General features: G+C 44.3%; 1 protein-coding gene across 4 annotated transcripts in view; it reads left to right on the forward strand.

The window, feature by feature from the left end:
- The window catches only part of sema6bb (sema domain, transmembrane domain (TM), and cytoplasmic domain, (semaphorin) 6Bb), a 128,721-nt gene that overhangs the window by 33,320 nt on the left and 72,027 nt on the right, over positions 1-23,374 (forward strand). Inside the window, exon 1 of one of the 4 annotated variants that reach the window (XM_039606956.1) lies at positions 15,975-15,993. The exons of the other annotated variants lie outside the window; for them this stretch is intronic. The gene's annotated coding sequence lies outside the window, so the exon portion shown is untranslated. Of the gene's footprint in view, positions 1-15,974; positions 15,994-23,374 lie in introns of those variants that run through there. 4 annotated transcript variants of the gene reach the window in all.

The raw sequence follows: 23,374 nt of genomic DNA on the forward strand, positions 1-23,374 counted from the left end.
GTGCATGGTTGACCTTTAGCTGACTCATAAATTGTCAGCTGGACCCTTCACCTTGGCCTCAGACCGCCTTAGATCTCACGGGGGACGCACCGTTTAAACCATTAGAGTGTAATTTGAGAGAAAGGGGCAGGGTGGGTGCGAGGCGGTCGGTGATTCTTCTTCGTCTTTTTCTCATATTTCAGTCGGGTTGTTCAGCGGAGACAGCTGAGGTCATGGTCACTTGACGGTTTAAGTGAAGACACTTTTCATTGTGGGTAAAGGGAAGCAGAGCTAAAATAAGGGGGCGGGCGTTGGCCACTGAAAGCAGAGATTGAGGGGGGAGTTTGGGGATATAGAGGTGCATAACCTGCTCGAGGCAAAGAGACATGGAGGAGATGAAGGGGGGGAGAGGTGTGTCTGTTCAGTGAACTGAGAGAGGCACAAAAAAATCCACGAAGTCAATTAAAACTTTACAGAGCCCAGGAGTGGGCCCGGAGGGTGAAGAAATAAGGCCATGTTTTAAAAGTGCTATCATGTAGCCACAAATACAAAACATTCCTGCATTTGAATAATTCATGCACACATTTTGATTAATTTATGCTCATCAGATACATGTAAATACAGAGAACCAGCACAGCAGACTAGCCTTTCACCCCAGAGTCGGGATTTGAACTACAGGGAAACTACGGGGAAATCATGTCCTAAAAAGACATGCGCTCCCCTCCATCACATGGGTTTACACTGACAATGACTCATTTTTATCATGCAAATTAACAATACTCTAAATAAACAGCACCGCTCTCTCTCATGTTGTGCTGAAAGGTACACAGCAGCCTCTGATTCTCACTCCTTTTCTTTTTCTTAACAGTCACGCAGTGCTAAATTTGTAAACTGAAGGTAAAATTATTCAAAGTCTGGGAATAATTGATCAAAACAAGGAAACCAATTATATTTTTTGTACAGGCGGCAGTGTTTTGTGCACTCGGTGTAGTAAAAATGATCATTCTGTGTCTTCACGGCCACTTCCAGACACCTTAAAAACCGCCGTTAAAAATATAAAAAGTTTACATGGTTGGGAACGGCTAACGTTTTCGATACTTCCCAGCAGCCTTTTTTTCCCCTCAGTAATTTGAGCTGAAGACAAATGAGTATTTTGACTCGACTTTGGCTTGCTTCCTATCACATTTCCTTTGCAACATTTTTCTTGGTGCTTTTGCAGAAAGGGAGTCTGGAGCTAGAAGAAGAAATGCAGCAAACACTGCAGGCAAAAGTATGTGTGAAGGAGGAAGGATACGAGAGCAGGCTGGTGTGGTTAGGAAAAGGAATTCAAGTCGGTGCTGAAAGCCGTGTGCACATTCTCAAAGCATCTCACAATCTAATTTAATAATAATGTATTTTAGCTTGTTAAAATAATCCCGAACTTGAGGTTTGCATTATAAAAAAGAGTTTTATAGGCAGAAGGAAAACCAGTAAATCCTATAATTTGTTTGTGGGAAGCCAAAGTACACCATTAGAATTGCCTTAAATTAGATAAATAGATGCATCTGTTGGTTTAACAGACATCAGAGACCAATTAATAGAGTGGAGTGCTGGAGTTTATTCAGTTTCTGCGTGTGAGTGCATGCATTTCTTTTTGTTTACAGTATTGATTTAAAGGCCCTGCGGTCCACACAATCAAGACTTTAAGCTCGCCATAGATTTCTTTATGTAAATCTACACACAAACACACACAGAGCCAGAATCCTTTCCCTCCTCGGATTCTTTACCTCTGCAGCAAAGAGAAGCAGTGGCTGTTTTGTATCCGAAACACGATGTCTTGTCAGTTTTCTTCGCCTGCAGCCCTTCGTGAACCCGAGCCAGCGTCTCACCACCCATTTATCAATCGGCATTAGGCTGTGTGAGGTAAGCAGACGGGTCAATCCACCTCCAGATGGATCCATATTAGTGACAGTCACTCCATCCATCTAAGCCCAAACTACCCGACCTGTGCCAAGAGTTGACCCGCTTGAGTTTGGGAACTCTCAGCAGGGTTTGAACCGCTTTTCCGAAATGTTCAGAAATTAATAGTGCGCAGAGGAAGTTTGGCATGGAGGTGCATGCAAGGATGAATAAATATATAAGCCTTTAATACTTTATTTCCGCTCAGATCAATCACATTTTCACTCACTATCGTCAGCCTGTCTCTCCCTGACGATCGCTGTCTGTCTGTCTCTATCCGTTTTCCCCAAGCCCATAAAAGTTGGAGCACTTTAATAAGAAGATGAAAAGGGGGAGAGGAAGCGTGTGATGTGATGGAGATGAGAGAGATGATGAAATGGAGATAGATCTATATGGATGAGAGCCACAGGTGACAGGTGTCATCCTGTCCTCCCTCTCGCCCAAAATCTTTGCCCCCTCCCTTTTTGCTTTTCGTGACTCACACTCCGTCTCTCGTTCTGGCCGTTTTTCCTCCCCACATTCGCCTTCTCTCTCCCTGCTGCTGTCTCTGTTTTCCCCGTCTTACTCCCCGCATATATAGGCCGTGCATGGCGTGGAGCAGCGCTCGGATAATTAGCAGTATTTTATTAAATATGAATGAGAGCTGGTTCTGTGGGAGCCAGTGAGTGGGCCTCTCGCAGAGACTCATCAATTAAACAACAGAGTTTCCCTGCCTTTTGATTAAAGATAAAGAGGAAATAGGATGATCAATAGAGACCTGGTAAAGAGTGGCAGCACAGACGAACAAAATGCAAGGAAGGACGGAAAGAAAAGGAGAGAGAGGAGGAAGCACAAACACACAACAGGTCCTCCAGCTTTGAGGTTCTTCTGACATTCAGAAGTGACTCGATGGGTTGAGAATGTGGGAAAGTGTGTGTGTGTGTGTGTGTGTGTGTGTGTGTGTGTGTGTGTAACACTGGCGAACGCATCAGCGAGCGAACATTTCACGTGACATCGGCAGCATGGTGGGAAAGCCTTGCATCAATCATTACTCGGCCCACACAGACCAGAGCTTGGACGAAGGCCAAGGTGCCAGCGCGCCTCGGTGCCAGCCCCGCTGTCTGTTCTCGCCCCGCTTTTTTCTCGGCCTTCCTTTTCCCTCGCCGCCCTCGTTTGACTCTGCTCTCTCTCCTTTGTTCTCTCCTTCCTTCTACGCTTTTCTCCTCTTTCCCTTCTGTTGCTCCTCATCTTTTCTCACCTCCTGCCTCCCACTCTTCTGACACCGCCTCTCGCTGCGGTCAGTTGTTCAACAAGCCTCCCCTCCGTCAGCAGGGCAGGGCCCCGTGTCTTACTTTTGTCTTCCCTGGTAGATTTAAAGTATTTTTTGAATGGAATTATAAAGCAGAGAAGCTGTAAGTGCAAAGGGTCAGGTTTGACAGCATGGCACGAATCACTTTTGAACTTGGATCCTGTTGTTTCGGGTGATTTTGCACATTCACCAGCACATCTAAAACTACGTGGTCTCCGTCTGTGGACATATGGGCCTCTCACACTGCCTCCCACATGTTCGCCTTCTCAGCAGCCTTGAAGTTCAGGCCAAGTGCGCGCCAAAAGATGTCCTGTTAATTGACGCCATGTCTGATTACGCGTTGACACCGCTCACAGGAGGCGTTGTCAGGCTCCCGTCCAATAAGTCGCTGCAAAAGTGGGCGTAGAGTGCCGCCATGATCATCACAAACACGCACACGCTGAGATGAGAAACTCGCAGCCCTTCTCTCCAGGTGAAGCATGAAAGGGAATTAGCTTTCAGCCATGTTTCCAGTCCAATTACTTTTACTCGCTTTTGAAAATGACCTCCAAGCACATGTCAGTGGAGGCTCTAAGGATGCGTCAAACCAGGATGCCAGTAGTTTTGCTTTCAGACGACTGTTTGGAGTTTTATAAATGAGCTCAAGCCTAAAATGTTATTATTCTGAGCTGCTTCTGATCTGAAATCTAAAAACTATGAATGACACCTGCTGAAAATAGACAAAACACTTTCAAATATTCCTATTTTTCTGCTCTAATTAATGCATTCCTTGCTGTATTTTCTCTCTAATGTGTCCTTCAGACTGCGTTAATATACTTTATGCTTTCGACTTGTTTTTACTGGCTAATGTAAGACTGCTTTTTTAAAATGAGCAGGAAAGATTTGTATAGAGCAGTTCTGCTGAAATCACTTCTATTCGATTTAAATCTTTCTGCGCCCCCGTCCACCCGTCAGTGTCACCTGCTTCCTTTTTAAGGCGTTTGCATTGATTAGAATCAAAGAGAGTCAAAAAAGTGGGTATAAAAATGTGTACCTCGCTTGCAACCACCCTTTCTCCTCATCTTGTTTCTTCTTTCCCCATCTTTGATCACTTTAAACAGCATCTGGTGCTTTGGGACTAACCAGCTCCACCACCTACTTACAGGAAAACCAGCTAATAGAAAATGCATCCGAACATCTGGTCCCCTACGCTTTCATTAGCATCTGCATATTAACACCGCTGAAAGCTAAGAGCAGACACTTTGCAGTATCACAGGGACACATATTTTGTTGCATTTTGAGGTTCCAAGTGCATCCTCTGCCCTTGTTGTCTCCCCTCAGAGCGGCAGCTTCTTTCTCTTGGCATGCTCTTCTGCAGCTACTTGCCAGCTTACATAGCATTACCCTCATTGCTCAAACCCCCTTCAAAGCAGTTCACTCATCATAGCTCGAGGATGAAGGAGGCAGCTTCTCTGGCCTCGCTGAGGAGCTGAAGCTCAGCCCGACATTCAGGCAGCCACTGCCGCAAAGAGCAACTTCAGCCAGAGCCTAACTTCCTGCTTCACTTGTGATTGGTTATGGATTTTGGCCTTCAGTGTTTTGCTGTCTTCACAGGCGCGCAGCCTTCGCTCACCTCGCTGAACTCAGCTGCTTTTTTCGACTGCAAAACACAAATCTAAAAATCAAAGCACTCTGACTCTCGGCGCTTTTTTTGCGCCTTAAGAAAAAAAAGAAAGCCGTGTTTGTTCTCACATCCTCTAACATAAGTTTTAATGTATAACAAGAGCTCCCAACTTTTTTGTGTGGGAAGCTTGCTATCATTAGCAGCTACGATACTTTATGAGTGGATGCATTCACAGAGAAACTTTCCCCGAGGCCGAAATCAGCACCGGCCAGACTGTGCTTTGTAGAAAAGAAGAAAACTCAACTAAAGCCAAATCCACAAGGGTTTAACTCGTCTTTGTTTTTATTTTCCTCTGTTTCGTAGCTTAACGGTTATTTAAATTTAGTTTTTTCTCATTTTTTATGACATCGCTATTCTAACTGAAGCTCTGGTGATAAAATAAATCACACTAATGAGAAAAGGAAGCAGCAGCTGTAGTAATAAAAGTTATAGAATATAACTAATATAAGAATATATGTAGAAATATATTACTTCTCTGCTTCTACTTATCTGGACCTGGGGGGGATAATCTATACAAAAACAGTATTGATCATAAATGGTATAAAAGCGACATCACTCATTGGTTTCTTCTATTTCAAAGCCTCATTTATGTCGCCGCCATCTTTTCTGCCTCCAGAATCCTGCAGTTTGAAACGTGGTTTCATTGAACAGACACTGTTTTTTAAAATCTGTATGACTCAAAAGGAGTGGCTGAGTCCAGGCACCACACGAACCACGTGATGCTAGATTGGCTGCCATTTTGGACATGTGACCATCATGGCGATGGTGCAGGATTAAAAAAGAAGCCACTCAGGCCTAAACATCGATCCACCATTGGCTGCTGTAAATGTGTATTCCCCAAACAGCTGTCAAAAACCGATTCATAATTTTTACTTTAAAGGTGAATCTTACCCATATCCAGGTTGTGTTGCACTTCTACTGCACCTCGGCTAGTAGTTACTGAGTATTCAGTCATTTTTTTGAAAACTTCAACTATCGCCATCTGGTGGTCCTCAGATAAAACTGAAATATAGAAACAGAAATATCCTTTATTGTCTTTCATTGGGGAAATTCAGGGTTACAGGTTCTCAGGAACTTCATCACATCCATGTTTTACACTGTCTGTGGCAGGCACACACTGCCTCCCCTCGCTGGCAGCCGAAGTAGTTGAACAAGTCAATAAAACTCCCATTTTTACAACGCTGAGGAATAAAAAACTTTTCGTACAATAACACTGGCACAGGATTAGCTCAGGCAACCCAGAAAGCTAATGCAGAGACCTGGGTTCAAATCAAGGCCGTTTACTGTGTGTCTTTCTCCATCATCCTAAAAAAACCCCCTCAAAACAATAATGTTGAAGCTAGGGAGCAAAAGTTAGGATTCCTGTGCATCTGTAATACTAATAGCATTAATTTATCAGGGTAACACAATTATTTGCGAGTAAAAAGTGTTGTTGTCCCTGTAAAGCCCAGGTTGAAGCTGAGAAAAGTCTGCTAGCACCCAGACAGGAAGAGAGGCATCAACAACTCCACCAGAGGCACAGCACTGCCACAGACAGCTTACAGATAGTGGAATCTTACTATTTGTTGTGTTTGTGGTGCTTTAAATTGTTTTTTTTTTAAATGCCTTTTTCATTTTTTGTCATTTTTTCAGACCCTGGCTGAAAATGGCATTAAGTAGGATATTTTCCCGTCCATCAGTGTGACAGCCATATTTTATATTTTTCACTGAGATGAGCGCTCACCTGCTAAACCTCACCTGCTAGCTGTCCTAGCTGCAATGCAAACATGAACGGTTCGATGACTACTGGCAGTCAATCGTACAAATACATAATTTGAATAAATCTAATCATTTATTAATGACCTGGAAAATTCCTGGTAACCGTAGGTTAGTTATGAAGTATGCTGCACTGACTCTATCTTACTGATGATGAGTGTTTCTTGATACAATCTGACTGCTCAGGTTTCTTGTGTTATGCATGTAAAAGGTAACTGTTGATCTTAAATTGACCACAGGTGTGGATGTGAACATGTGGGGGTGTCGCACTGTGTGTTAGCGCTGTAACGGACCGAAAACCTGCTCGTACTTTACTCATTTCTAACTTTTTATTCGGGGGAGATGCTGGTGATTAGCCCAGCAGCTGCAGAGTCTTGCAGAGCATCCATGTCTGTGGTAAATCACGCACATGCATGCAGTCCAACGTACACACACGTGTTGATTCCCATGTTTACTGAGACTCTGCAGGACTGAGTGCCTTGTTGCCATAGCGCCTGCTGGCATTGAGGGACACGGCGAACTGTGGAAGCGAGGAGCGAGTGCGTGACATAAAGAGGAGGAAATAGTGACGCGGGGAAAGAAACAAGTGAGAACGGCGAGGGGTGGATGATGCAGTTAATGAGCAACCGTATGAATGTTTGGTTATTCAGACCTCAGTTGTTGCTTCCTTCACGCCTTTTTCCCTCCCCGCCTGCACTTTCTTCATCTTACTGACAGATTTCCCACAGTATGACTCATTCTGATTAGCACCGAGAAGCCCTTTAAAAAGCTCTCAGACTCTAAAATATAGACTAACACACTGGCCTCTTCTATGCGGTCTGCAATATAAGAAATGCTAAGAGAAAAGAGAAATAGACCAGCCCTTACAGCCACAGGATGATAAAGCCCGTGGTTTAATTCAGGAGTGCACAAATTGATGAACTGTGTCTGTCCTTTAGCGGTGGTGCTTAAATTTCATTTAATGCCACTGCAACAGCTAATCGCTTGTGTCTTTTCTCTGTGTTTGGCAATTATGTGTCTACGTGTGCGTGTTTTAAGCGGAAGGAGCTCCTCGTGTGGGAGAAAAGAGTGTTGCGAGTGTTATCCAGCCACCACTTGGGATGAGTAAAAATGGAGCCTCGGGTTGTGATGGCTGTCCTTATCTTGTCATGAGCCAAACTGTTTCAGCAAGAGAGCACGGCATTACGACACTGCTGGCGAGGCTGCCTCTCCACTATCTTTCCATTTGTCTCCCACCGTTCCAATCCAATCCTCTATTTTCGTTTTTATCTCCCCATGTCATCTCACCCCGGCTCTAAAATTCATTTATGCGCTCTTTCGCTCTTGTATGCCGAGCTTACATCTCTCTCGCCTCTCTCTCCATCGTTCCTCACTCTCTATACTTCTGTCTCTTTATTTTTCTCCCCCATCGGCCGAATCACCTCCTGACAGATATCCCTCTGTTTTTCTTTCTCCAGAAAAGGATTCCAGGACAGCTGTTTGTGGTGTTTCTGCAGCCACCTTGGCTATGATCTAGCTCTTACTTGCATTTCAGATTTTACTACTGAAGCATCATCATGATGAGCCTAAGTTAATGTGAGTGATGTGGTTCATGTATGGTGTGTTAGCAACAGTTGGCTGCTTTTGTGGACGGGATCGTTTGTGGGAGATTTTAAGGGTGTACCGCAGCTGTCTTTCTTTTTCCTTTGGACACCAAAAACGCTTCCCGTACAGCAGGCCATGGTATGTTTGAATAGTTAAATGGACTTGCACTCATAAAGCGCTTAGTGCTTTCTACTACGAGTCTCATTCACCCATTCGTACTGCAGTTTTTTCCATGCCTAAGTGCTTTTTATCGAATATTCACACAGCACATGACCCACGCTTCAGGCCTCCCATTCATCCATCCATCCATTGTTGGGACTTTGAAATACCAACAAACTAGGAATGGGCAATATATTGATATTTCAAGGAAATTAGGAAGGAATATTTATGATAATATACAAAAAAAATCATATCACTTCTTAAATACTAAAAATTTTTTAATTCCATTTAATTTGTTAATATTCAGAGGGCATCAAATCACAACAACAGTCACCTCAACGTGGTTTATATTGTAATGCAAAGCCTTTATAAGCATACAGAGAATCAGACGACCCCCCTATCAGCAAGCACTTGGTGACAGTGGGAAGGAAAACCTCCCTTGCAACAGGAAGAAAGCTCCAGCAGAACCAGCTGTGACTGGTTGGGGTCTTTTTAGGTAATTTCCATCAAAGGCTGAGATGTTGTTCTAGCTGGGCAGCGTGCCTGTGCTTGTCTCCTTGTTGTGTTACTGATATCATGATATGACACTGTTATATGATGTATAAAATGTATGTAATGGTCTAAAAATGCACCTTATGCAAAGTCATGAGTAGTAAAAAGTGTTGTAGATTAAGTGTTTGGAGCGGTCTCTTTGGCACTGAGTTTCTGGTTCATGGTGATTCCTCATACATGTGCCGACCTCATTGTGTGAAACTGTGGCCATATTTAACAGGGTTGCCACTGATTCTAAATGTGGCAACGTTTGTTTTGCAAAACTTTGATCCAAGATTATCAAATATTTCGAATAGTGCTCTGAGTCAGAAATATCATCTGCACGTTATTAATAGGAAAGAAACTGAATTTATATCCAGCGTGCAGAGTCTAAGCCATAGCTCCAAAGGCGAGGAAGGTCTTTATCAAACTGTAATGCCAGTGTTAGCATTAAATAATAACAGCCTCCTTCTCTGAGGCTGTATTTCTTTGTTGATGGGAAAGCCAAGCCTGACGTTCATGAGGCGATATCGAACAGTGCTGTTTTTCACACAAAGAACAGTGAGCAAGGGAGAGAGAGAGAAAGCTGGTGCCCAGCAAAGTGGCCTCTGGGCTTCTATGCAGCAACGAAACCCCAGAGATCTGTCAATAACAGGCAGGTTGTTGTTGGCTGTTGTTGTTGGATCAATCCAGGCCCCGAGCATTGCTTCACTTCTAATTGCCATGTGCACTGACAATACAGCACATGCTCTTTACTTTCATGTATCTTCGTGGTGCTTCTCGGTGTTTTCTAGACCGTGGTCTGACTGCTTTACGGTTTTGCTGTCACTTTTATGTTAGGTTTAATTTAAAGATTTCGAGTCGAGTCGAGCTGCGATTTGTTTTTATTTCGGTACGCACGGCTGGCCGCATAAAGAGAGATGGCAAAACATCAAGAGACGTGCAGCAGCACGCTTCAAAAATCAACCGCCGCTACCTGCTGTTAATTGATTAGCTGAAAACGAACCCATACATTATTCAATTTTGCATAATTTACAGTTCATATAGAGCATTTTACATCAGGCGTTTCAACATCATGTGCCTCGCTGCATCATGTGACTCACTTCCCACAGGGAGGTTTGTTTTTGCCCAGTGTGAGATGCTGTCTGAGTGGGAGTGGAAGCTGCTTAAATGGACTGGGTGCTCTTTCCCCAGTAATAAACTGACAAGAATGCCTCTTACTGCATTTGTGTCATTGAGAAGCACACAGCAAGGAGTTTAGATCCTGCACCAGTCGAGCCTACGTGCAGACCAACACTGACGATATCTGTGACAGTCCAGAGAGCAGAGCGGCCCGAGGCCGTGCTGTGTTTTAGAGGCGTTTGCAGCTTTAAGTAGGTCCACCTACACCCGTCACATTTACATTTTCTCACGGCTGTTCAGAGCCGCTCTCAATAGTGCTGTAAACTTTAGCAGAAGTAGAACAAGTGGGTCTTAAAGAGATGTGGCTCATGCAGGTGCTTTATATGTGAACCATCTGAATGATCTTTTTGTTCGTGCAGATTGTTAGAATTTGTTTTTTATTTTATTTAACCAGGATAGAAACTCATTAAAGATCTCCTTTATAAGTCAGATAGTAAAACACACAAAGACAGACACACACACAAGGACAGACACACACATGCACGCGCACACACACAGACACATGCACACACACACACACACACACACACACACACAAAGACAGACACACACAGTCACAGACACACAGACAGACACACAGAGACAGGCAGACACACACACACGCACACATGCACACACACACGTACACACAGACACACACACACGCACGCACACATAAACACACACACACACAGACACACACGCACACATAAACACACGCACACAGAGACACACAAACACAGACACGCACGCACACATAAACACACACACACAGACACACACGCACACATAAACACACACACACAGACACGCACGCACACATAAACACACACACACAGACACACACGCACACATAAACACACGCACACAGAGACACACAAACACAGACACGCACGCACACATAAACACACACACACAGACACACACGCACACATAAACACACGCACACAGAGACACACAAACTTTTTCTTCAGGTTTGGACACATTTGTAAAATAGTTTTGCGTGCAGTCAGATTTGTGGTTGTGAGCTGACCGTAGCACGCTTGTGTGAGTCCAATCACTCTACACACTGCACTACATTGTAGTTTATGTTTGTGGATCATATCATACACATTTGTAACATTTTTTACGGCAAATTTCTCTTCATACAGAAACAATCAAAATGTGCAAACCTCAGTGTGCATAAAGAATGAGCACATTAGTAAAATGTGATGGCGTGCAGGTGAAACGGCTCTTTAGTGTTCGTTGATCCTGCAGCTGACTCCAGGCGAAGGAGCTGCGAATCTGAACGGGTGAGTTATGTCAGCACCTCACTGTTTGTCCTCTCCTCAGTTGTTTTCAAATGGCAGCCTCTGTCAACAGCTGCAGCAGGGGGCTCGTCTCCTGTCTGCGCGTTATATACCCTGGTGCTCGAAAGCCCCCAGAAACACCAATCAATGAATGAACCACTTACCGTGGTATTCAGAGAACAAAGTAATGTCTAGTAGTCTGCTGGAGTGGAAGGAGCACCAAGTCCAGGGCTTTAATGGGGCGAGGAGTGCGAGGGCTGATGGAGCCGTGCGTTAGATTCTTGTTTTTGTTATGTGGCTTTTTAAAAGCCCAGATGAGCTGCCTCATTCCTCTCCACTGACTTCATGACAGGTAACACAGAGACAATCGCTTCCCCGTACAGCCTTCCAGCTCACGTATCCTTGAGAATGTTCTGTACTCCAGCCTGCACAGTCAGTGCCGTGAATGTCCTGCAGAGCTCACCTGAGCTGTAAACGCTCGTGTTGTTCTCGTGTCAGGTGCGAGCTCACCCATGTATTTCCCTGCACATGTTTTTACTGAATTAAGTTGACGTGCGAGGCGGGTTGGCCGTTGACTTCCAAAGGAAACGGCTTTCATCGCTCGTATTTTCTGCGGAAGGTGGCAGATCGCAAATGAAACATCGTCAAACACGCGTGTGATCGTAGACCAGCGAGGAGGCGATTGAGCCCGTTTTATGCAAATAGGAGTGGATGTTGCTGGGTGACTGAGCACAGAAAAGCCCCACTGGGATGTTATCTGTGAAGTGTGTCATGTGAATGCATTTATTTTTAAGCGAATCGCCACAAATGGAGGCCAAGCCCAAGAGCCTTGTGGGGTAACGTAAAGAAAAGAGGCCGTCAGCCAGAACACATCTTCTTTGACCGCCTGCCCGGGTGATTCAGGTCGAGCAAACTACATCTCTTTAATTTGTGTCTCTGCGCTATTGTTTAATAAAGCTAAAGACCCTCTTTTGTGCATCCGCTTCTCACATGTGACACTTTTGAATGATCTGGTCTCTAAATTGACTGCACTTAGCGCTCTTCTTCTCTTCTAATTTCCTCTCTTCTGCCCCTACTTTGCTCCAATCCCTTGTCATCCGTCTCACCATTGTTATCAGTGTCTGCACTCATGAGCTGACCACCTCCTTTCACTCCCCTGCCTCGTGACTTTAAGTTGGGAAGTGTCTCTGCACACACAAAGCTGCTGTATGCCTCTCCACACAACGCTCTGCTCTTGCCATCTTCCCTTCCTCTTTCTTTCTGCCCTTCAGCTTTCAAAGCTCATTCTATAAAAACTCGTCCTGTGAAACTCATCCAGCATCCCACAGCTACTCACCCGCATCCAGTCGCCGGAACCAAATCTACTTCAGCACAAACACACGCCAAACCATCAGAGCACGGAGGTGGGAGAGACCTGAGGTTGACGAGGGAGGGAGGGAAAAAGAAGAGGGCAATAAGATGTCAGGCGGGTGGGTAAAAGTGAGCTATCTTCACCCGGCCTCTTCTAAATAAGCCATCCATTCTTTAGTATTTTAAATCCCATCAGTCTAACCCTGTGGGGTGGGAGGGTGCATTAAAATGTAGGAGCGAAAAGACAGACGTGATTTGTTGTGATGGGACGAGAGCTCGAGCGAGAACAGGAGGAGAAGTAGAGGAATGTGAGATAAATACAATGAGGTGCAGGTTTGATTCGAGCAAAGACAGATTGGAGAGAATAGATGCAGATAGAGGCGGAGACGGAAACACGGGGAGTAAGAACAAGAGAGATAGACGTATACGGCTGAGCTGGCAGCCTCCTCCGCCGATTAACATGCTCCTCAGACACGGTGAGGGGGATCAAACTTGCACAAAGCCAGGCCTTGGAGTTATGCCTGCAATGCAATGAAAATGCATGTGTGTGTGCGCGTGTGTTTATTTCTGTTTGTTTGTTTTGAGTTTGGAGCTGCTCCTCGACACACACAGAGCAGTGTGTCTTTGTTCACAGCTGCCTTGTGTGCACAGTCGTCAGCTGGAGACGACTGTTGATTGACATCACAGTGTGTGTGTGTGGTGTGTGTTTGTGCGTGTGAGGTGTGACATTCAAAGCAACAGGGAAGGCCAGAGCAGAAAGTGGAACCCAGAGTTACTGTAGTGCATGAACTCACACTGGAATTTCTGGCTGATTGGTGGAGGGAGAGGACAAAGAAGGTGAGGAGAGGCGGTCAGAAGGAGGAGGAAGGAGATGCGTGCGTGAGTCCAGTCCTGGAGAACGAGTGTATGCTGATTTTGTGCGCAGGGACACGCTTGTGTGCGAGTGTCAATGTGAAATCAAAAGCTGAGGACTTGCAGGTACACTTTTTTTTAATATCTTTACTGGTGCCAGGCCTGATCTGTCAGCCGTCTGCTGAGAGAAGATACTCTGCAGTGCATCCCTGTCTCTGTACACAAAGACAAAATTGCTTTTAGAAGCTGTTTATGATGGGGGCGTTCACAGCGGCGCCTTTGACGAGATGATTTCCTGCAACATTTGCAAACAAAAAAAAGAAATCTGGACACAGCTGAGGGAACATTATTCTTGGATGTTATAGCGTGTGGCTTGTATAGCTGCTCTGCTCACTGAATTATTTCATCATTAACTCTGCACTGAATGCCTTGAAAGCAAACAGTGCAGGCTTCATGCACAGGACAAGCACGAATGCTAGAGAGGTCTGAGATTCTTGTGATTTGTCTTTCTTCACAGACCACCGTGTTTGTCGTCTTTGTCCTTTCTCACGCGGTTTGTCATCCAATGCGTGTGATTAGTTGTCGTGTTACTCTGCACATTGCGAATGTGCAAACCAAAGTTTAAAGTTATGGGGGATCTTTTTCTCTCAGAGCTCGAGATGTCTGTCCTCGTGTATCTGTAAGACACGACTTTCAGCGTTTGTTGTTTCTGTGACTTCAGGAATTCACCGCTTGCAGCAGGCGTCAGAGTTAACCTCTTAGTGGTTTTATTTTCTTTGCATTCAGGAGCTGATTTGCATCATATCGCTAGTTTTCCTCATTCATGAAAAGCATGCATTCAAATAAGTGTTACTGTGCAAAAAGTGAGGATTGTCCTCCATTTAAAGTGTCCTGTTTTGTTCCTGCCGTGTGACCCTACTCGCCCCCCTGACAGTCGCTTGTTGCCATTACAATAAATCCAGCTCTCCTGATTCAAAAGCAGAAAGGCCGAGCAGTCTCCAGATGGGAGCATGCTGCCCTGTCGAGTTACTTCTGTGTGTTTGTGCAGGATAATACATGTCCTTTGGGTTCTTTTATTCCAGAATAATCACATCAAGCCGGGTCCTGTCATGCTGCAGACCCTCTTATTGCCATTAGCGAGGTTTCTGTATTTTGTTCTAACCATGTTGGAGATTATCGCCTCTTGTGTTTTTCCTTTACTGACTTTATGGAGCCACGAGTCCTGATGGATGCAGTTACTTTTAGACTCCCACCGGTCTGAGAGTGTGTTTTCTTTTCAGTTTTACTGCAGTATAGCTGGGTTTCTCCTACGTGGATGTTTGAGTTTGATTTATGGCCTTGGCCCCTGATCTCTGCCCTGCTAATGATGGCTGTAAACTGGTGGGAAGCCAAAAGGTCAGGGCTATCCCTGCTGTTGTGATGTGACACCACGTTCCTTCGTGTTTTATGCGTCGCTGTTTCGATGACCACCATGGCGAGAGGTGCTCAGACGCAAAGGTGTGCTGAGCACGGAGAGGTAACACGTAGGATGGAAAATAAAAGAATAAAAGCGTTATCTCTGCGGATTTCGTTGGAGAGTCCTCCTGAAACGCAAACCTATAATTAACCCGCAGACGTCAGCAGCAAGCCAGCGCTGCAAATTCTTTGTTCTGCTCCTTCTAGATTGTGGCTGTCTCCTGATGTCTTCACAGCTGTAATTTTGAGGACTGTGAAGGTTAATGACAGCGACACAACTCTGGGGAGAGCTCGGAAAAACTCAAAGATATCCATTCATCAACAATAAGCTATTACAAGTATTACATTTGTGCGCCGTCATGCGGCGGTCTTTCATCGAGCTCCTTCTCACCCGTTAATAGGAGCACATCCACGCGTAAGAGAAAAGAGTCAAAGATTATCTTATTCCAGCTCCAACCTTTAAATCCTTTGAAATTATACATCTATTAGACACACAAAGGAGATACTGTACTAACCACGGGAGTAGTCAGGTAGCAGAGACAGAGCGCACATTTTCATGATTCGATTCTGATAAAAGAGAAGTGTTAAAGAAACGTTTTGTCCTTCTGCTCATGCTGCACATATTTCTCACCACATAAATCTTTGCCGTTTTGTCAGCGCATGAGAAAATCAGTGTTCTGTGGAAAAAGGTCACTCTTCATTTTTCATTGACTCTGTACACCCCCCCCCTCCCTTTTCTCTCTTCTTTAACCACTTTGACCCTCTCTTCCTTTAAAAGTGTGTGAATTTTTTCTTTCTTACGGCTCTGGGATTTCATGCTGATGCAAATTTCTAGTAAACAGACCGCGGGTCACTCAAGTCCCAAGAAGAAGTTGTGTGTGTTTCACTGCAGAGGAGGGAACTCCGACATCATTTTTACAGTAGCCCTGGAAGAGAGAGAGGGGGCAAGACAGCGGCTGGGCTCGGAGGAGGCGCAATGCCCAAAGGAGGTGTGTTTTGTTGCGTGCATGTCATCTAAAGGGTACGGCGTACGCGCTGTATGTCAGCATAGTAGAGAGGGAATCGCTGTCTTGAGCGAGCACAGCAGATTTAAGGTGCATTTCCCAAAAGCGCAAGAACATAATGTACGAGGTTTTATTCCAGCAGAGACTCGGAGAACAACCAGACGCGGTTTAAACACAACACAGTTTAAAGAGAAAAACAACCACGGGGAAAACAAATGTTTCCAATCTGTTATTTACACTGTTGATGTTGGAGCCCGTTGAATATTCAGTAAAATAAAATTAAGAAAACAGATCGAAACACAACTGCTTTTGATTTAAGTCTTGTAAAAATGAGCTTGCACCCGATTGGCTGAATGCTACCATGTTGAAAAAGTCCAATATTAATCCTGTCTGTAATTAATCAGAATCCCAGTGAGGGAAAGAAGAGCTCCGGGAGCAGGTGTGATGCTTTTACATTTCTGTTTTCTTATCAGGAATCAGCCGCTGCAGAAATCCTGCAGCCATAATCATGAACAATAGAGCAGGAGTTCATCATCCCACCATCCTTAAACATTTGGTGCCTAAAGGATAATTCTGACATCCACTTATTGATTTCATGCTGTTTTCATGTGACAGACCTAAAATATGTTTTAGTTACCTGACCTTAGCCAATCTACCCTTAAATAGTTTTTTCATGATCTTTCCTTTAGCATTAATCAGGTGTGCCCACATCTATCACACACAACACATCAATGCATACACTTAAATGAAACAGAGAAGAAGTGAAGGCACTGCAGGGTCCCGGTGGAAAAGTGCAGAGGAAGAAAATGAAAAGCAGAAACCAAAATTACAGGTTAAGCGAGCAGATAGGAAAGCAGAAGGACTGACATTTAAATAAAGGAAGGGCTGGGATAAAAATACACAGGGAACTAATTAGGGAACAACATGCAGGTGAAATTAATCAAAGAGGCCAGACAATCACAAAGGCAGGAATAAGACGAAACATGACACACAAGAAAGTGAACAGGAAGTAACCATAAAAGAGGAGCAAACAAGCGAATAAAGAGACAAAGAGTCATAATCACATTTGGGAAAAGTAATGAGTAAGAAAGACGGGGGACTGGGTCTTACAAAACCCTGCAGCAGGAAGAAAAACAGCATCACAAAAGCCAACATTTTGAGGCTTTGCCATAAAACATAAGGTTGCAATCAACAATACCACTCAGATTTATGACCTTTGTGTGCTTCTAGAGAAGTTTCCTGTCACGTTTTAAGCTTGGCCCTAGTAACGAACAAGCGTTTTGTCTTTGATTTGCAGGAAGTTGTTCGTCTAGTTAATTATGTCTTCAATACACTGAATCACTGACTTTAAAAGGTCGGGGTCTCAGGGGTACAGATTAATATAACAGTCTGATAATCCGTCAGCATGTTTATGGTACATTAGCACATGTTTTTCCAATGTGTTACTTAGATGTGCACGTTAAGAGATAAAGAAAGATGTCATCGCTTGAGATGAGTTGAAAACCAGAAAAGTGCAGAGCCATAAGTTCTTCCCACTAGTCTGCTTTTGGCTCAGGGTGAAGATAAATCTGGCGACGCTCATCCTCTCTTTGTCTCTCTCATTCCGCACATTCTTTGGCTTCGCCGTCTGTATTTCCGGTGTGACTCCTCATCTCTGTTTGAATGCCTCGCTTGTTTCTCTTTCACCTCTGGTTCCCTTCATCGCTCCCCGCGGTGCCTTATTTTTGTCATCTTCTTTGTCCTGCCTTGTCCTCTCTGTTCTCCAGCCTCAGTTTTTTTTATAGCAGTTCGTTTCCATCTTTGCCTTAAACCCTCCCTCCCGGGCCTCCGTTCTCACGTCTTATTTTTCATTCCCTTACTTCCACACAACCCCGCTGCTTATTGAATCCTGACTGAAGGAGATCCAAGCAGCATCGGGCTATCACCTGTCATTGATTGTGCACACTCCATAAAGCAGCCTCTCCTCTTTCACTAATATGACAATTAGGCCGGCCCCTGGGAAATCTATGAGATATATTTAAGTAGAACATTCACAAAATCCTCTGCTGCATGCTTTATATCCTTTTCCATGTAGCAGCAGCCTCATGTACAAAACCCTGAAGGTCAACTTGGTGGAGCTCGCCCTGAGGCGAAGGAGTACTTCTTGGAACATTAATCCCTCTTTCAAAGTTATTAAGTGTTTTAAGACCCAAAGTCTTTTGGTACATGTGTGTGTCTCCTCTAACACAAGTTACTTCTCTGCTAAAGCCTTCAGGTTATTGTGGTCTCCCCTGAGTTACATCTGCAGCCCTTTATTCACAATGAAAACAAGCTTCTGGCACTGGTAGCGCTAGTGTTAGCTTTAGCGCTAACATGAGGGCAGCAGCTTGCAAATAGAAAAAAGTTGTTCACCAGCAGAGCAGAAGAAAGTGAGTGTTTATATGGAGTAGTGTTCCTGTCCACCATCAAGTACATCCACTATTCACCCCCTGCTTTTGTTCTCCACTAACTCCTTACAGTAAGTAAATATCTGGCTTTTCAGCTGCTCCTCCAGCCTGCTGGTATTTGGTGCTAAGCGGGGAGTGTATAAAGTCTCCAGTTTGTTGATGGAAGCAATGAAACTGAAATACCATACAAGCACGCAGCTAGGTTATACTTTGTGGGTCAGTTACTGAGCGTTTCCCGTGCATCACATGCCAAAGTAATCACATGAGCCACTGCTATTACAGAAAAATACACGCATTACCTGCAAACACCACATTTTTGGCGTAAAGAAAAATTTGCCTCATAAAATGGCAATAATAGGATTTGAGTCGAAATAGATCGCATTTGTGTTCCTTCTTCCTCTGCAGGCTTTTCAATGCCAGGCGACCAGTGTGAAAAAGGATTATATTATAGACTACTGCTTGAGTACTGTTTGATACCCCTGCATAATACTCAAAACCCTCCCTGTTAAATATTTCAATCATAAACACCCAAACCACCACCGCTGTGTTCCCATTAATACCGCTCCATTTCATTACCATTTTCGCTATATCTAGGACACGCATAATCTCGGGTTTCTTTCAACTCTTCATCCAAATTTTTAGCGTGAGTACCTCACAGCTGCGCGATAGGAGCACAATGAGAACATGCACATCATCAAGACTGGGGTTAAGGCAGCGCGGGAGAGAAGCGAGAGCATAACGAGATGGTAAAGAGAAGAAGAAAAGTTGGACCGAGGAGAGGAGGAAGTGAGAGCCATGGCAACGGTAATAAGTGACAAAAGCATTTCAGAGCATATTAGCGTCTTCATTTGATGAGGAGGTGTTCTATTTGCATGCAAAGTACCCAGACCCCTGCAGCAGAGGGTCAGTATCTATCTATAACCAGCATCCAACTCGACACTCCCCGTCTGAGTGTTTCCTCTCCTCTTTCAAGTCTGTGTTCTTGAGTCCTTATCAGATCGACATTAGTCTTCATTAGGGCTTTGCTTAAGACTGTAGATATCATTGATTGGCTGGTGATTTGTTATATAAGTCAACCACAGAGGAAATCATTCTGGGTCGGCATTGATGAGTTCAGGGGAGATACCTAAACACTACACCCACCACCCCGTCCCCACCTTTTTGACAGCTTGAAAATGACCTGCCTAAAAACCCAATCGAATCGGTCTGAGACGGAGTCTGAGTCGCACAGACCGACGACTCTGCGGAAACTTGGCTGTGCTGCTGAGTTGAGAGGACTCGGACTTACTGTAAGCTTGACCAGCTAATGTTTGCGTTTTTCCTCCACAGTTGTCATTTGCTATCTGTGTTAACTACTTGGCACCCAAGAAGGGCTTTTGGGATTGTTCCCACAATCCAGCTCAGTCCCTGTATTTATTTATGTGTCACAACACTGGAAGCAACAGTACCCCCGCGGTGCAAGAGCTGACAATTTTCCACTGACAGTGTAGGTTTTTTTTTTAAAATCCAGGGAGTCCACACGATGTGCCAACTGCAATATGACTTCAGTGACATCTACTGCCATTTTAATTTTAAACACGGAGCGCTATAGCACCCTGGGGTTGAATGTTTCGGATTAGTGTCTCCTACAAATGGCAAAATGTATATGTGACTTGTAGTATGCTTGGTTCAATGATAATGGCATAGCACTGTACAGCTTGTACCGTGCAGCGATGCTGCTGAATGGACTGGCTGTTGCCATTTGTCATAATTACGGAGATGCTTTGGCTCAGAACCATTTGCGTGTACACACACACACACGCACACACACTTGGTTTAATACTGGTGTACCTACTTATTCTGCTGTCCAATGAAATTGTATAGCCCTGGGTGTCTAATTATACTAATCGAATGCATACCGCCTGGCATTTATTCATACATTATTAATAGCAGAAACAATAGAATCTCTGATTGGATATACTGGCTTCCTGACTTCTCATCTTCTCCCTGTTTCTTACTCTTTCCCACTTATCTCCCACTCCATCTCTCTCTCTTTCTCTCTACCCCATGACCTCCTTTCTTCTCCCTCTGACTCTTTTCCCCTTCGTCTCCCGTAATTTGCTTGTGGGTGTTGAGTAATTAGCATTCCCTTCACTTTTATTCTGATGTCAGAGCGGGGAATTTGAGAAATGTCCCATAAAGATTATATGTCCCGATAAGGTTATGTCTGAGACTCCATTAAAGAGATGGGCTGCACAATGGCTGTTTGTATCCTTCGGGAAAAAGAGGGCGTGTGTAGGAGAGAGACTGACGGTGACTACAAACCGAGGCTCGTGCAGCCTTTTCTCTTTCATTAACACAAACATTACAGTGAACTAACTGCTGGTTAGTTTTACAAAAACCTCCACAACCTCCTGTACTGTGCTGTCCACTGAAATGCTGATGATGTTTAGGTTACCACATAGGTACTCGCATGATTGTAGACCAACTTTTAGCAGCAGTAAGTTGCAGCGATGGTTTTCTGTGTGAATTTATCTCTCACGTTATTGTGGAGGACGTCTGGGAGACGCTTCTTCTCAGCGTTGCTTCAGCTGGTTGAGGTTTGCAGCATTCGTTTATGCGCAGGGCTCTGAAGGTCCACCGCCAGCGATTCTTTTTCAGCTGTTGTGTTGGAGGTTTGCCGCTGTGTGCTTGGATCTTTGTCCTGTTGATGACCCAGTTTAGTCCAAGCTTTAGCCTCGCATTTAACTCTAGAACTCCAGATATACAGAGGAGATATTCAGTTGAGTTTTATTTATATAGATCAGACCATCCCTCCACCACCGTGCTCACAGTCGGTACGAGGTGTTTGGTTTTCTCCAAATGTGCTGCTGTGCATCATGGACAAACAGGTCCACTCTGGTTCGTAGGTCCAAAGGACATTGTTCCAGAAGACTTGTGTTTTGTACAAATCTAAGCCGTGCTGTCGTGCTCATTTTAGAGCTGGGGTGGGAAACTCCAGGCCTCAAGGCCCAGTGTCCTGCAGGTTTTAGAGCTCACCCTGGGTCAACACACGTGAATCAAATGATTAGTTCATTACCAGGCCTCTGGAGAACCTCAAGACATGTTGAGGAGGTAATTTAGCCATTTGAATCAGCTGTTGGATCAAGGGCACATCTAAAACCTGCAGGACACCAGGCCTTGAGGCCTGGAGTTCCCCTACCCCTGTGTTAGAGAGAAGAATGTTTCTCTGGTAACCCTTCCAAATAAGCCACACTTGTTCAGTCTGTTTCTAATTGTACTGATGATGAACGCTAAGTTTAACAGGCTGACTGAGGCCTGTACAGTCTCAGTTTGAGTTCTTGTTTCTGAGTATTGCACAGACGTCCCCTTCTAGGAAGATTGCTTTAACACATACAGACCAACAAACTGCAGACGCTGCTTTAATAGAGGTGCTCACACTTAATCAAATGAATTTGATTAGCAGGGCTTTCTGTATCACATGACTGCAGGTTTTTGGAAATGTAGTATTTTCTTATTTGCTGGTGTTAGTATATGCGTCACATTTGTCATGATTGTGGTTAAAAAAAATCAAATAAAATACATTTTGTGATCATTTTATCTGTTTTTTATAGTAAGTTAAGAAGTGGAAGGCAACAAAATGTAGCTGTTGCCACAATACTGATTTAAAATAAATGGAATAGGACAAAGACGGCCGTCCACTCTCATATTCTGGATTGAATCGGGACTTTAATGAGTAAGAATGAATCTGAAAAGTTGACATTTCCCATGAAGGATGGGGATTTTTTGAGGAGGTTTGTTTTTGGAGCCTCGGCACTGGCAGAAGGGAAGAGGTGATGCTCACCGTCACCTGAACCGAGGCGTGATGACTTTGCTTTTTTAACTGGGAATGATGCACTCAAGTTACTCTAGTAAAAGTCAACTATAAAAACATGGAGGTGGAAATGAGCATCACCGATGCCCTTTGATGGAGACAACAGCAGATATAACAACACTGTACAGTCAGCTTTACACCGTGCGCGCCTGTGACCACAGGCAAATGTTAAAGCATTTTGCATAAAGAAATCCAGATTCAAATGTCAGGTGTTGTTAGATGTTGCAATTGTGCATGACTGTAAAAGAAAATGCTTTGTGTTTGCAGTGGTGGTGGGAGGGAACTGCCTCCCCGCGAGATTTTCAAAGCAAATGACGCCATGAGATAAGTGTGGAGCTGTGGGGCTTTGTAAATTGCAGTGTTTCTGTGGAATTCCTTTGAAAACACAATTTATTGCAAGGCAGGAAATTTACTATAATTACAGATGAGTCAGACCTTAAGACTATAACAACTTTATAAAGTTCTCTCTGGCAGCTCCGTCTCACAAACAGAGATGGGGGGGTAGCCAGCTCGTCATACCTTTTGAGGTTTGCGGTTTAAGTCGATATCAATTCTGAGTGCTTTCCTCCTTCGAGGCTAAGTGCTGGAGCCATCGTTTTGCAGATGGATTGTGTAGGCTAACTTCATTTGGGTATCATTTGTATTTCCACATGAATTACGTTCTAGACCTACATGTCTCGGTGTTGCCCGGTGAAAAATGATTTGCGTCACTGGAAAGCATTTCATTTAAGTAAACCACCACTTCTCTCCCTCTCTGTCTCTCATACTGGATAATACGTGACGTGTATCGAGCCCGTCTCTCTGCCTTTATGCCCACAGAGGGTTTTATCGATCGGTGTATGGGACATACGTTGTCCTCTGTCTTGGACAGGATGTCACCCTCTCTTTTTCCTCTGATGTCTCTTTCCCGTAGGATTTGGATGTGTCATTGTGATGTGATGTTCGATGTGGTGATGCCACAGTGAGAGGTGGCTGACTGGACACTTCTCCTGGAGTGGATGACTTAATCCGTCACTCCGAGCAGATGTTTATCTCCCCTCCCGACAGGACGAAGACGCAGATGCTGTGTGAATGCAAAGATGAACTG

Source organism: Oreochromis aureus, linkage group 23 (assembly GCF_013358895.1).
Source record: "Oreochromis aureus strain Israel breed Guangdong linkage group 23, ZZ_aureus, whole genome shotgun sequence".
Classification (NCBI taxonomy): domain Eukaryota; kingdom Metazoa; phylum Chordata; class Actinopteri; order Cichliformes; family Cichlidae; genus Oreochromis; species Oreochromis aureus.